This window comes from Nasonia vitripennis (assembly GCF_009193385.2).
Source record: "Nasonia vitripennis strain AsymCx chromosome 1 unlocalized genomic scaffold, Nvit_psr_1.1 chr1_random0005, whole genome shotgun sequence".
Lineage (NCBI taxonomy): Eukaryota > Metazoa > Arthropoda > Insecta > Hymenoptera > Pteromalidae > Nasonia > Nasonia vitripennis.
Window position 1 is genome coordinate 1,941,317 of NW_022279591.1, and position 14,315 is coordinate 1,955,631.

At 36.2% G+C, this 14,315-nt stretch overlaps 1 protein-coding gene across 7 annotated transcripts in view; it reads right to left on the reverse strand.

The window, feature by feature from the left end:
* Positions 1–14,315, reverse strand: part of LOC100118566 (coiled-coil domain-containing protein AGAP005037) — a 1,551,999-nt gene that overhangs the window by 141,684 nt on the left and 1,396,000 nt on the right. The window lies entirely within an intron of this gene.

Consider the following 14,315-nt stretch of genomic DNA (forward strand, 5'->3'; position numbering starts at 1 on the left):
AGGATGAGAATTTTAAATATTTTAATAATAATATTCAATCTACTCAACGAGAACAAGTGTGAACCCGTATACCAAATAGAATCCCTAAACCCCAATCCTGGAATGTATTTTGAAAAATTGGACGTGATCAGAATAAAAAGAGCAACATGGAAACTCAACATTTACATCAACGTGGAAGATTTTATGCAGTCATTCAGGGCAAGAAGTTCGCACAAAGACGTATTTCAAACCTGTAAAACAATAATGGAAGAAAGGAAATGCCGACACGCTTTAGCCATCGACCTACTAGAAATAAAAGAGCAAGAGTTAACAAATATCCAAGAAACAATAAGAGAGACAATAGCAAATCTAGGACATATCCAATATCCAACAGCGAGACATCTACGAAGCATCAGAGCAAAAAGACTAGTGCCACTCGGCATAATAGGAAGTATAAGCAATAGTTTGTTTGGACTAGTGACCGACGACGAAGTGGAGAATATAAACAGAAATATAGACCAGCTCTTCTTAGACCAAACCCAAATAGTGCATCTGATAAACAACAATTCTCACATAATCTCAACAAAATTCGAGGAGCTATACAACATAACCAGCAACCATTACAAAGTGCTACAAGGATTTGAAAGAGAGTTAACAAAAACAATCAAAAGTGTGCTACGAGAAAAGGAAGAAATGAATTACCAAGTCGAAATAATGATATACGTAAAACGATTGGAATCAACATTAGACCACGTCATCAAAAGCAACGAGAAACTATTAACAATTTTACAAAAGCTAAAAGAAGGAAAAATGCACCCAGAACTCATGAAACAAGATGTACTTCATCAAATGAACATAGACGTAAAAAGATTGAGTCGAGACTTAGAATTCCCAATACCACCAGAGCACATGAGGGCAGAAGAACTAGCCAAAATAACGAATATCGATGTCATACACCAAAACGAACGAACGCTAGCCGTGCTGCATTTACCACTAGTAGACCGAATGCCGTACCAATTATACAGAATGCACCCAATCAAAGTGCCACAGAACATGAAAAACAAAATAATAGGGCAAGCTTTTATAAAACCGTCCCATGTATACATAGCTATCAGTTACGACCATACAAGATATATTAAATTCAATGAAGAACAGAGACAAACATGCATCACGACACGCTATGCAGATATATGCCCGATCCTAGGAGCAATCAGGAACGTGCCCGTATCCAGGGACTGTGAGATAACATTACTCCTAAATCCCAGCCAGAAAGCAATCAACCACTGCGATATACGCTACAGGATGAACATACAGACCCAATGGACGTATTTAGAATATGATAAATCATGGCTTTATTCCACGGTTGAACCAGAAACATTAAATATTATATGCCAAAACAAACACGAAACGAAAATAACAATAAAAGAGGCAGGAATTGTGCACGTAGCTCCTACATGCATAGCAACGACTACAGAAGCCACAATAACTGGAGAGATAACCAGAAACACAGAATACACTTACTTATACAAACCAGATATAAACCTCAAAATAAAAGACATTTACCCGTCCCTAAATAAAGAAAACAACGACAAAGAATTTCATAGTTTAGAAACAACAAAGATATTAACACCCAATACAGCTAATAATGACGGAAAATCGTTACACGAAATAATGAGTCAGTTAGAAGAGATAAGCGAACACAAAAGACAGAATTATAAAAATGACACAACACTATACGGAAGTGTGACTATTCAGTTAACAATCATAGCAATAATAGTAGTAATAATCATGAAAATGAAATGCCTCGGCACTTGTCAATGTCTCAACAAAAAACACGCCCATCCACCACCCAAAAGAAATGACAAGAGAAAAAACTCATCTCAAATGATGAAGAATTCGAACTCGAAAATATCTCAATTAGTCGCGAAAGTCCCAATACCCCACACTTAGACCGCAAAACCCTTGAAAGTAAAACCTCAAAAAGCACAAAGAAATTGTTACTATTACCGAAACAAGAAGCAGAATGCTCATAATTCACCAAATTTTAACCAAAATTTAAGCATGAATTTTTACAGGAAGCTTGTACATAGCCAAACAACGTATAGTAAAATATTATTAATGACGATAACATTATTAGCAAAACAGAACAAATTGAAGAGAAACAGCAGAAGAGCAGCACCGTACCAGGGCCCCAGATAGGAGAATTGATCGACCTTACTCCGAATGAAGAGCCAACAATTAGATCTGAAATCCACGTAGTGAACCAAAAAGCACGTAATCGTCATCAAACGCAAGTAATCAGAAACAGATTGTTTTGCCTACTCCCTTGGGACGGAAATGACAGAGAAAAGGACGAGATGTTCTTTAGACAATTTGCGCAATTTGGAACCCTAGCCTACTACGAGACGGTCAGAGACAGGAAAGGACGCCTAGCGTATGGATATGTGCAGTACTTCACAGAAGAAGAAGCCAGAATTGCAAAAGAAGAAAGTGACCCGATATACAAGGCGACCTTTGCAGAGCCAAGAAGACTCCCACGCATTGCACAAGGAAACACCACCGCAAAGTTCCACGAAAGATGCAAGAGAATGATAGAAGCAGAAATATACAGCTTGCACGACGTAACTTGCAAAAAACAAGCATAATGGTCTCAAGAACAAACCGATGAAGCCCCTCTAGACAAACTACAACCTTTGAAAGAAACCATATTGGAGCTGAAAGAAAAAATAGCCAGGCTGGAGAGCCAAAAACAAAATAGAGAAGAAAATCCTGTTACCAGCAACTCAGTACAAAATGCCAGAGTAAAGCTCAGAATCAACATAAATCCGAAACACCCGAGACCCTCAAAGTAATACATGATGACCTAAATGATAATGACATGATTATAGATTAGAAAAGTAAGCAATCAGACAGGACCAATTAACAAGTGTGAATGAGAGAATGAATGATTGACCACAATATGACCCATGAATACCCCACTCAATGAAAATTTTTTTTCCTCTTCTACGAATTTGCATATCTTCTTTTACAGACATGGACAAAATCTTCAAGACCATAATCAAGTCAATCGATTTTGATGAGAACTCAAAACACGTCACCATCCGTTTTGGCCCACCAGGGAAACTACCTGTTGTTATGACATTACTGAATAAATACGGATCGAACAATACTAAGAGCTTCAGAATTACCAATCAAAGGACTAACAATGCCACAGCCATATTAACAATAACGTACAGGACAAGTACAGGTACAACACAACTACTACGCGATTACGAACTGAACAGACAGACGGACCAAGAAACAAACATCGTAGAAACTAATGAACCGACAAACAACCTAGAGACAGACAACAACACCGGCACTTCCAAAAATTCTACTGACTCAAACGCCACTGACAGCACTGACACTTCTGAGAACTCTGATGACACCGACTCTACGGACAACAGTGGCGATCCAGACAATAACGACATTATTAACAATGATGACAGAATTGCTACAAACGAGAACACTGACAGCAATGACAATAACGACGTCAAAAGACCTGCCAACAATGACGATATCGAAGCTTACACTATTAATGAACCAAACATAGCACTACGCCATACATACAACCAGCAAGACAATGTACAGCTACTCAAAATAAATTTGACAGACAGTGACAGCACTTACACAGTGACAGCCACATATATAGGTACAACAATAGACGCAGAAGCATTATTTAGACAACATGGGCCCTGCAACACCGAACACCACGCAACGAAAGACAAGGACATCAAAGCCAAATGAAAAATCATGCGCTTAAAGTAATCAACAAATACAAAGAACACATACATCAAACAAACGATGACATACAAAGACCAACGACAGAACAACAAACCAATTAGGAGAAAACAATAGAATACGTACAAACACCAGATACTATATGTGTACGAGTACCCGGACATACGACAAGACAAAATTCAACAGAGACATTCCAACAATTCGGAAACATCATAGACGTAAGACACTTAGCGCCTAAAGACGGACAAAATGGACGATACACTGCATTCATCCAATTTGAAAACCAGGACAGCGCAGACAAGGCTGTGGAAAAGACACAAATGACGCACTCGACAAGACTAGCTTACAACAAAGTATACACATTAACACGATCCACTGCACAGCAAAACACAGAAAAAAACAAAACACAACAGAAACAAAAATCAACATGTTGGACCGTTGACCCCGGCAACAACACAAAATTATACATATTAGCAACACCAGACACCACACAACAGCAATTAGAAACAGATTTTACAGTGTTTGGAGAGACAGTGAGCATTGAACTGACGGACAGTACGACAAAAGGAAAAGTAGGGTACATAACATATACAAACAAAGTTGACGCAATAGACGCAAAATTAAACGGACCACAGATATACATAGTGAAGTGGAAATGGATGCCAAGAACAGATGAAACGATGATTCATTTCCTATGCGGAGACCAAATACCGAAACAAAGCTTCGACGATCATATACAGAACTGCAACATGCCTCACTTAAGACAGAGAATACTAAATGAATAGTCAACATCAACGACCAAAACACAAGAGGACACAAGACAGACAACATCGACACCACAACCGAGCACGAGTGAACAGGCAAACGAGCAAGCAACAACTCGCTCAACAACATCCAACACGACAACACCAGTGTCAGTGCATAAGGCATTACACTTAGACTACACGTCATCCAGCGACGAGGATCCCATAGAAAGGGAGATTGCCAGACAGAACGCCAAACGCCGAATACAAGAGAGACAACAACGGACAGAGCAACCGAGACGACAACATACAGAGACCCAAAGACCGACAAGAGCCAGTTCCGCAGCTGAAGAACAAATTAGGAAGGAAATGGAGAAGATAGATTTCAATAAAATATTAGACACTAGTTTTTAAGAGACGACACTGCGACATTAGCTTTAAGTTAGATGTAAGTAGTTCACATAAAAAAAAAACCAAGTTACTATCATTGTTATGCGTCAAAATAAAATATATTTTCATATTATCTTTCGAAAAAAAAAAAAAAATGTAGCACCACATACCTTTTTTTTCTTAAAATAGACCCTTACCTAAAACAATATAATATACAATAATATCAATATTAGAGAATAAGCAATAACAAAATGAATTATTTATTAAGTCACACTAACAAAATGAAATATAAAATTAGTAAATAAGTGATTAGCGATAAGCGAACACATAACAAGAAGTAATCCACAGGTTATAACAGAAATAAAGCGATGCGTATTACTAACAATAACACATAAGTTAGATTCAAAAATAAGTCTAGATTGTACGAGACCATCCTTGACAGTTTGTGTGATCGCGGAGCAGAGTCATAACCAAGCTTACAAGGTAAGAAAAAGAAAAACAAAGAAACAATCCACCCAAACCCATATCATCATCCTGAAACAAGCTAAAAGTTGACAAGCCTAATATAAAAAAAAGAGAAAGAAATCTTGCCGATTGCTTACCAATAGCGTCCAATATATATATATATATATATATATATTTTTTTTTTTTTTTTTTTTGAGAAAAGCCGACCTAACCCATGCATAAACTTGAATGTTCTGAACATTCAAGGAAAAAGCAACGTCATTGCTTCATCGAATGAACACCGCAGAGCTTGTTCAAGGGATCTGATTGTGGTCCAAGAATAAACGACGCATGACCATACCAATAATTCAAAGCATAGGCACAATTCAATATCTGCAGGTTAGAGCAGATACAAAAAATTAAAAAGCTTGATCCTACCCTAAATCCACAATTTTCCAAATAGCATTTGAGAGTTTTGATCGTCAACGTTTGGGTCATCCCCATCAACAAACACAAGTAAGTCGTTCTCGTTAACAATTTAATTTTCCTTGGTGTTTAATATCACGCAAACAGTTTCGGCGCAACAATCAGTGCGAAGTACTGATCTCCCCCGTATGGGAGAGTAAGCTATCAGCCGCATAATCACACAACGTTACTTTGTTAGTTCGGTAAATTTATTACTACCCTAACAGTCACTTGTTACCCTTGGTTTCGTATCTATCGGTTCTATTTCCGTAGGATACTTTTCAAAAGGAATTATTTGTCCATTAACTTCAATATAATTTTCAAAATAATTAATTGTCGCTTCATTTTTACGAAAGAAATCATTACCTAATATGCCAGCTTCCGTGATGGGAAAATGAAAATCTGTTGACACGTTGTTAAAATCTACTGTCACTTTGCCAAGAGTGGAAATATATTGGGTTGTTATGCCTTTTAATCTTATAATCTCATTCGTGTTTATGTTAGTATAGGGCGATACCTCCGAATTACGCACTAAACTAACAGAGGCTCCGGTATCAAGCATAAACTCTAATGGCTTGTTAAATTCTCCGATGTCTACTCTGATGGTCGGCACCGTGCTCACGCGACTCAAATTTATAGTTTCGGTGCGGACGTGGTAGTATTCCTCTCGTTGGAATCGTTCGGGCGCGTGCCAGATGTCATCTCCCTCCGCGCGCCCTCCTGAGAAAGAGACTCGGCGTTTCCCTGCGCTACGTTACCTGAGCGCATGTCCTGCTGCAGCTTGAAACAGGCATTACGCGTATGTCCTTGAATACCGCAATAGTAACACGTCGGTCTAAATGTGCTTTGATTGTTAGTATTGTTACGATTTGAATTATTCGAAGATCTCAAATTCTCGGTGTTGTTATATCGTGGATTTTCAGTAATCCTTCGATTGAAATTATTATTGTTATTGTAATTATTATTCGTTTGATTCGGAAGGAATCCGTTGCGTTGTCTATTTTTGGCATTCCATCCTCCGAAGTTAGTATTATTAGCCCACGTTTCGTTTCTAAAATTTTGATTGCCGCGCGGTGGGGGTTCTCAGTCTCGTTGGTAGTCACGCACGTCGCTATGTCGACAATTTGTGTCACGTATTCGATCTTTCCACAGAAACCGCGCTTCATCGAACTTTGGTCATAGTCGACTACATGCACCTTGCGCGTTTCTTTATTTTTAAATTTTGCGTCCGGCAACTCATCGTCGTCGATCGCGCAACCCGCATATTCGCGTTCTATCTCAATGGCCTGTTCGCGAGCCTCTTTTAAAGTGGTAGGCGTACCCATGTGCCCCCGGATCTCCCAACGTAGTCCCCTTTTAAAAAATTTGATGCAGTCATTTTCGAGATCATCTTCAAATGTTTTTTTTTATACTTATCCGGCCCTCCCGCTGAGCCGCGGCTGTGATTTCTTTCTCGATTTCCCGAATTCTATTTAAAAATACAATTACGGATTCGTTGCTTTTTTGTTTCATTTTCGCTAAGTCGCCAGACCAATCATGATACGTTTTTGCTGAACCGTATATATTTTCAAAAAATTCCATAACTTCGTTTACCGTCGCAAAAGAGCAAATTGTCAACACCTATCACGAACAGTTTCATTTACCCGGGGAAAAACTCACTACTACTCACATAATCCAGCATCGCATTCCGACTATAGATAATTGACCCGTAAATGTCAAAACGTACCTCCCTCCTAGAGCACACAAAGGTCCAATCAATGAAAAAATTAAAGAATTTTTGGACGCCGGACTTATTTCACCGTCTAATTCTGATTATAATAGTCCGCTCTAGTGTTTAAGAAAAAAAGACGATAGTCATGGTAATCCAAGATACAGAATAGTTTTAGATTATCGAAAATTGAACAAAGTTACTATAACTGACAACCATCCTCTTCCGAACATTCAAGATATCCACTCGGCGGTTCGACATATTTCACAGTTCTAGATCTCGCGTCGGGCTATTATCAAATCCCATTACACCCAAAAGATCGACATAAGACTGCATTTACTGTAATGAATTCTGGATTTTATAAATGGAATGTTTGTCCATAAAGGTTGACATCTATGTCTGCAACATTTATGCGATGCATTAATAGAATTATATATAACACACCTATGAAAGAAGGAGAGAAGCCTGGAAGTGCTCTCACTGTCTCGCCCGAAGACGCGAAAGAGTTAGATTCTGGATCATTAGACGTTTGCGTGTACCTCGACGATATCATTATCTACGCAAAAACCGTAGCAGAACATAACGAGAAATTCGCGAAATTATTAAGAAGATTAAAGGCCGCGAACTTTAAATTGTCGCCGGATAAATGCGATTTTCTTCGCACAGAAGTAAGTTTCTTAGGAGATTTGATAAGCAATCAAGGAATCTGCCCGGATCCTAAGAAAGTAGAAGCCGTAAGAAAGTTTCCGCGACCGAAAACTGTTAAAAACATACGCCAATTTTTGGGATTAGCTGGTTATTATCGAAGGTTCTACTAAAACAAAACGTACCCTTTGAATGGAACGAGAAAGCACAAGAAGCTTTCGGTATACTGCGAGAGAAATTATGTAAAGAACCTGTACTAATTTTCCCCGACTTCTCAAAATCATTAATACTCACCACAGACGCTAGTCTGACTTGCACCGGAGCGGTGCTTTCTCAAGGTACGATAGGCCAAGATCGCCCAATTGCATATGCTTCTCGGGTGCTGAATGACGCAGAGACTCGTTACTTTACCTATTCGAAAGAAGCTTTGGCTATGGTCTTTGGCATTCGCCATTTCAGACACTATTTATTAGGCACTAAATTCGTTGTTTGCACAGATCATTTGCCACTATGTTGGTGGAAAGACTCTCGAGACGAATTCACGTGCAACAGGATGGAGGCTTAAATTATCGGATTATAATTTTGAAGTCGTCTACAAACCAGGCCGAATCAATCTTAATGTTGACGCACTCTCTCGAAATCCAATCGAAGAGAATATAGAATCAGTAATGATTATTCGCGAAAGCACGAAAAGTCATGCAAAAACTCCAGTCGAAAACGAGGACCAATCACCCCTAGAGTCAGCAACTACGGAAGTTACAACAGGACGAATGACGCGCACGCACGCAGGTAAATTAAGTCGGCCTGATTACAGAGAAAATCGAAAGAAAATTCCCAATGCAAATAAGGGGACTAAGAAACTTAGGGAAAAGGAGAGATCAGAAGAAAATGATAGCGCATCTACTAATAAGATTGTTGAGAAACGCGTCGAGGCCCGAACGAACGAAAAATCTTATAAATTACCTGTCAGCAATCAAAGTACGTCAGAAACAATTAATCTCGACGATATTGGCACACATAATGTCAGTAATCGAGGTCAAGAAACCATGGTTAATCATGAAGTCAACAATTCTGTTATAAATCTGAATACACAAAAGCGTTTAAAAAGTTATGGAAAAATGTTTGCCGAGACCCGAGAGCAGTTGTCGATGCGCAAGGATATTTATTTGTATTTTTTATCCTCAACGCATCAGCCCTGCGACAAAGGAGCACGACTTCTAGAGAGTCGCAAGAAAGTACCGCGATTACACGAATTGACTGCGGGAGGGTTAAGAATAATGCCGAAAAGCAACAAACCACATTTATCTCGAAAATCACAGTGAATTTAGTTTCCGGTTTAAAACAATTAAAATCATTTATTTTGAAAGAACAAATCAAATCAATTAGTCTTGCAAAAAGCGTCTCGATCGAAAATGTACGATGGAACGACGTAATTGGTAAAATTCGAAGCATATTAAGCTGATTACAAGTAAAGATAATAATTTGTAAAGGAACTATTACTTATCCGCTCTTAAGCGAATGCACAAAAATTATTGAGGAGGCTCATTGTTCTGCCATAGGCGGACATAAAGGCGTAAATAAAACCTATAAGCGCGTAAAGCAAAATTTGTATTGGGAAAATATGAAAATCGACATACAAATGTATATTCGGTTGTTTACCTTGTCAATTAAAGAAATTAGTTCGAGTCAAGACTAAAAATCGTATGGTCATAACGGATACACCTGTTCAGCCCTTTGAAAAAGTTGCTTTAGACATAGTTGGCCCGTTTCCGCGAACAGAAGACGGACACGATAATATATTAACAGTACAATGTTGTCTAACTAAATATTCTCTTGCGATCGCTCTTAAAGACGCAACGGGGCGATCAGTCGCAGACGCTTTGATAAAACGATTCATCTGCACTTTTGGCGCTCCTATAGCTATTTTGGCCGATCAAGGGACAAATTTTTTAAGCAGTTTAATGAAACGAGTAGCAAATAGATTCAGAATCACACAGTTCAAAACGACAGCCTTTCATCCACAATCGAACGGCTCTCTTGAGAGAAGTCACGATATATTGAGCGAATATTTAAAACAATTTATCTCGCAAGACGAACAATGGGACTAGTGGCTAGAGATGGCTGCTTTTTCGTATAATACGTCCGTACACGAAGCGATACAACACACGCCTTACGAGTTAGTTTTCGGAAGATTGGCTCGTTCACCGTCAAGCGACCCACTCGAAACAGAGGACAGACTTGCGACGTATGTCGACTATATTATCGAATTAACAACAAGGATGAATAACATTCAAGAAATAGCGCGAGAAAAACTAATAGCAGCCAAGTGGCGTACAAAATATTATTATGACAAAAGTGCGAACCCGCAAGATTTCAAAATCGGTGATTATATTTGGTTACTTGAAGGAGGAAAAATTCATAAGCTAAAAGACCAGTACGAAGGTCCCTATTTAGTCGTAGATATACTGCGTAATGGTAACTAAAAATTAATAAGTATAAAGTAGTGCAAATGAATTGCGTACGTATATCATACATTAAACCAGAAAAGACTTAAGTTTGAATTAATTAGATGATACATGTCAAATATAGTTTAAGTATTATATATACATATATATATATATATATATATATATATATATATATATATATATATATATATATATATATAATGATTCTATTTTATTCTATTTAAATTAACATAATGCATAATTACAGTAATAGCGTTAATCGATTAAACAATGAGATAAGAAAAAAAAATAATAGAAAAATAACTGTTGAAATTAATATTTAAAGGAACTAAACACCTTCGTAGCAATATTAGAGATGAACGCTAGCGCCCCGATGGCGATTATGTAGAGATATGCGCTTACGCCCTCATGGCAATGATATGTACATCAATTGTCGATTATAGGCATAGGTAAGCGAGAATCAGTATTTAACAAAATCTTGTCTATAAAACGAAGATCGTGATATATAACTACTGTAATTTGAGAAAAGCTAAAAATTATACCTAACAAGAAAAAAAATAAAAAATTTCAATAACTCTTAAATAAGCGGGAAAATCCTTGTTGGGTTTTACATATATCTATATACTACTATTTTGATTGATAAGCAGAGACAATTTAGTAATTTCATTACTATTTAAATAACAATAATCACATCAGCTCTTTCATTACACAATTGAAACTTTTTTCTCTTCCTATTATTACTTCACCATAAATTAACAACGAACATTTTGAATTTCACGCCATGCAATAAATTAACAAGGATCATAAAAAAAATATTTCATTCAATATAAAAATTAATAAGAAAATACAAATATATTCTTATCTTTCACTCACAAAACTGTGACAGCTTTCAATAGCTTAGGACATAACAGGAGTCTCTATTGGAAAGAGAGACTAATTATTTTGATGATTTTGAGAAATTGAATGATGACCTTTTTGTAAATTTCCTAGGAATGAATAATACAAAAGGTATAATGGATAATATAGAAATGATTTCAAGCAATAAATGTGACGCCGAAAAAGTGCATGTGTGCCAGAATAAAGTAATAAGGCTTTTCTGCGCGTTTGTTAAAGAAAATATTATAAATAAATGAATTTACTATTGAATTTACTAATGAAATTTATACATTTCATCTGTTTACAGCCTCAATATTTATTCTAACTCCTTTTTTATTTTTCAAATTTAATAAATTAGCAATGCATCGTTATAACAACCATAGCTTCACACCGACCGATTATTATAACTCTGCAAAATGATATACTTTACTGCGACAATCGTAACTTCACACCGACCGACTGTCGCAACAAAATTTATTTATTTATTCATTTAACTCCAGAGTTACAAAACAATTGCATTCAATACAGAGTTGATATTATTTGCACATAACGACGCAATCCTGCAGAGAAAAACAATATTTCCTGTTCGCAGGTCCAGATTAACAATACTAAAAATACATGATTACTGATTAGTTATCGCTGTTTCATTAGCAATAACATCCACTCAAACAACATACCATACAATCTCCATTCATGCTTAAGGATAACATGAAATTGGACTTTCAGACACAGTTCATACCACCCTTCTCATTCATACAAACGTAGGTCGGGTTACAAGAATCCTTAGACTCTCTTCGTCCAAACTCTGATAACATTATATATTATTTTTTAATAAAAAAAATTTAACAGTGACATATAATCCTTTTAATATTAATATATAAAAATTTTGTTAACATTTTCTTAATTATTAGTAAGTGATTCTATGATTTGGTCTTTTATACGAGTAATGTTACGACGACATTAAAGATCTCATTAAATAAGATTATATTGCACAATTTTTTAGATTCTATGTTTTTGTATTATAATTTGGTATTGTAAAGAAAAAACTTAACATTTAAAATATTATATTCTAACTTCGTATAATGGCACTTTTCATATTTCGCACTATTTCGCCAGTTCCGCACTAACATTTGTCTTGCTGTCATAAATCAATCCGTTATTGCACTTTTTTTCTTATGTACAACATTTTCTCTGTTGAGTTGAGCCTCGCCGGGCACGTAAGTCCAACCGCACAGGTAACTCTATAGTGTGGAAACATTTCTTTGTGCTAATTAGATGAGTCACATTTACAATCTGATGTAAAAATTATTTCATCTATTATTACTATGTCCTTATACGGTGACTGTAGTTTGAGAGAAGACACTAAATTTGTAAAAACCTGTTTCCCTCTTATTCCTTTGTCAAAGTAGAAAAAGGCTTTGTTTGATCCTAGATAGTTAATGTCGCCATAGGTCATGCTATGGCTGGCTGATTCCGTGATTTTCTGTCCAGGTGCGGCAGTCGCTTCTCTATTTCTTGCTTTGTTGCTATTTTCTGCAGCCATTCCATCTATCATGGAGAAGACCGTTTCAATTAGTTTATATTTTTCAATATTAGGATTTTTGATGTTTTTCAAGTCATTACATGTTCATTTAATAAATTTAATGAATTTGATATTAGTTGTTTTTCGTTTTGAGCATCCAGGTATTTATAATATCGTTTGTTATATCGTCTAAACTATTAATAATATTTGAATATGTATTATTAATTTTGTTGTAATTGTAGGTGGAGATACGACGATGTTTGCGTATATTGTATGAATTACATTTGCCTTTTACGCATATGTAGGTATCTAATATCTATAAATATTCAATAAATATACAGAGTTTTCGGCAGTTCCTTGTCGATTATCATTCATTTCTTTTCTTTGCTGTATTAAATCCTGTATTTTTGAGGATATTACACATCTACGCTCACACTGATCTTGGTTGCCTATCTCAGAGAGCCATATTTTCAGTTGCTGGCAGTCTATTGTCGTGGTATTTGTTTTTCACTCATTAATTCTTAACCAGTCTTGTATTTTTCTGATGTTTGTTTTTCTCCGCATGTCTATAATTTTGAGATCATTCGGTAGTTTATTATAGATGTTAATAGCTTTGATGTAACTAATTTTTGTGCTTACAGTTTTTTTATACCTTGGTAGAGTTATTACTTTATTTCTTGTTCTGCTTGTTGAATTAATAAACTGATCTTTAAAATTAGTATAATGATAGTGTAGACTTTCGTATGCGAATAATTGCTGTAGGTTAAGTGGATTAGCTCTTTGGAAGGTATTTTTATTTATAATTTTCAGGATTCTTTTTTGGACCGTTTGTAACAACTGCAAGTTATTTTGGTACGCACCACCCCACACAACTATTCCATAGTTAATCAGACTGTAGAAGAATGCTTAGTAAATTATTCTTAGAGTAGATGTATCCATGAATTTGGAAATTTTACTGAAAATAAAAATGAGGTATGTAGTCTTATTTATGAGATATTGAATATGTTTATCCCATCTCATATTGGAATCAAATATTAGGCCTAGGTATTTCGTTTCGTTTACACTCTTTAGTATTTCGTGATTTATTTTAAATTCAATTTTCTTTGGCACGCTATCGCAATAGTTTCCGAAAGTGATATATACTGTTTTTTGAATATTTATTGTTAGTTTATTTAGCCTGAGCCATGTAGAGATATCTTCAAGGTGTTTGTTCATTTTTACTTCAACTTCAGACCAGGTTTTTCCATTAGCTATCATATCATATCACTGCCGTGTCATCTGCATATAATATTATA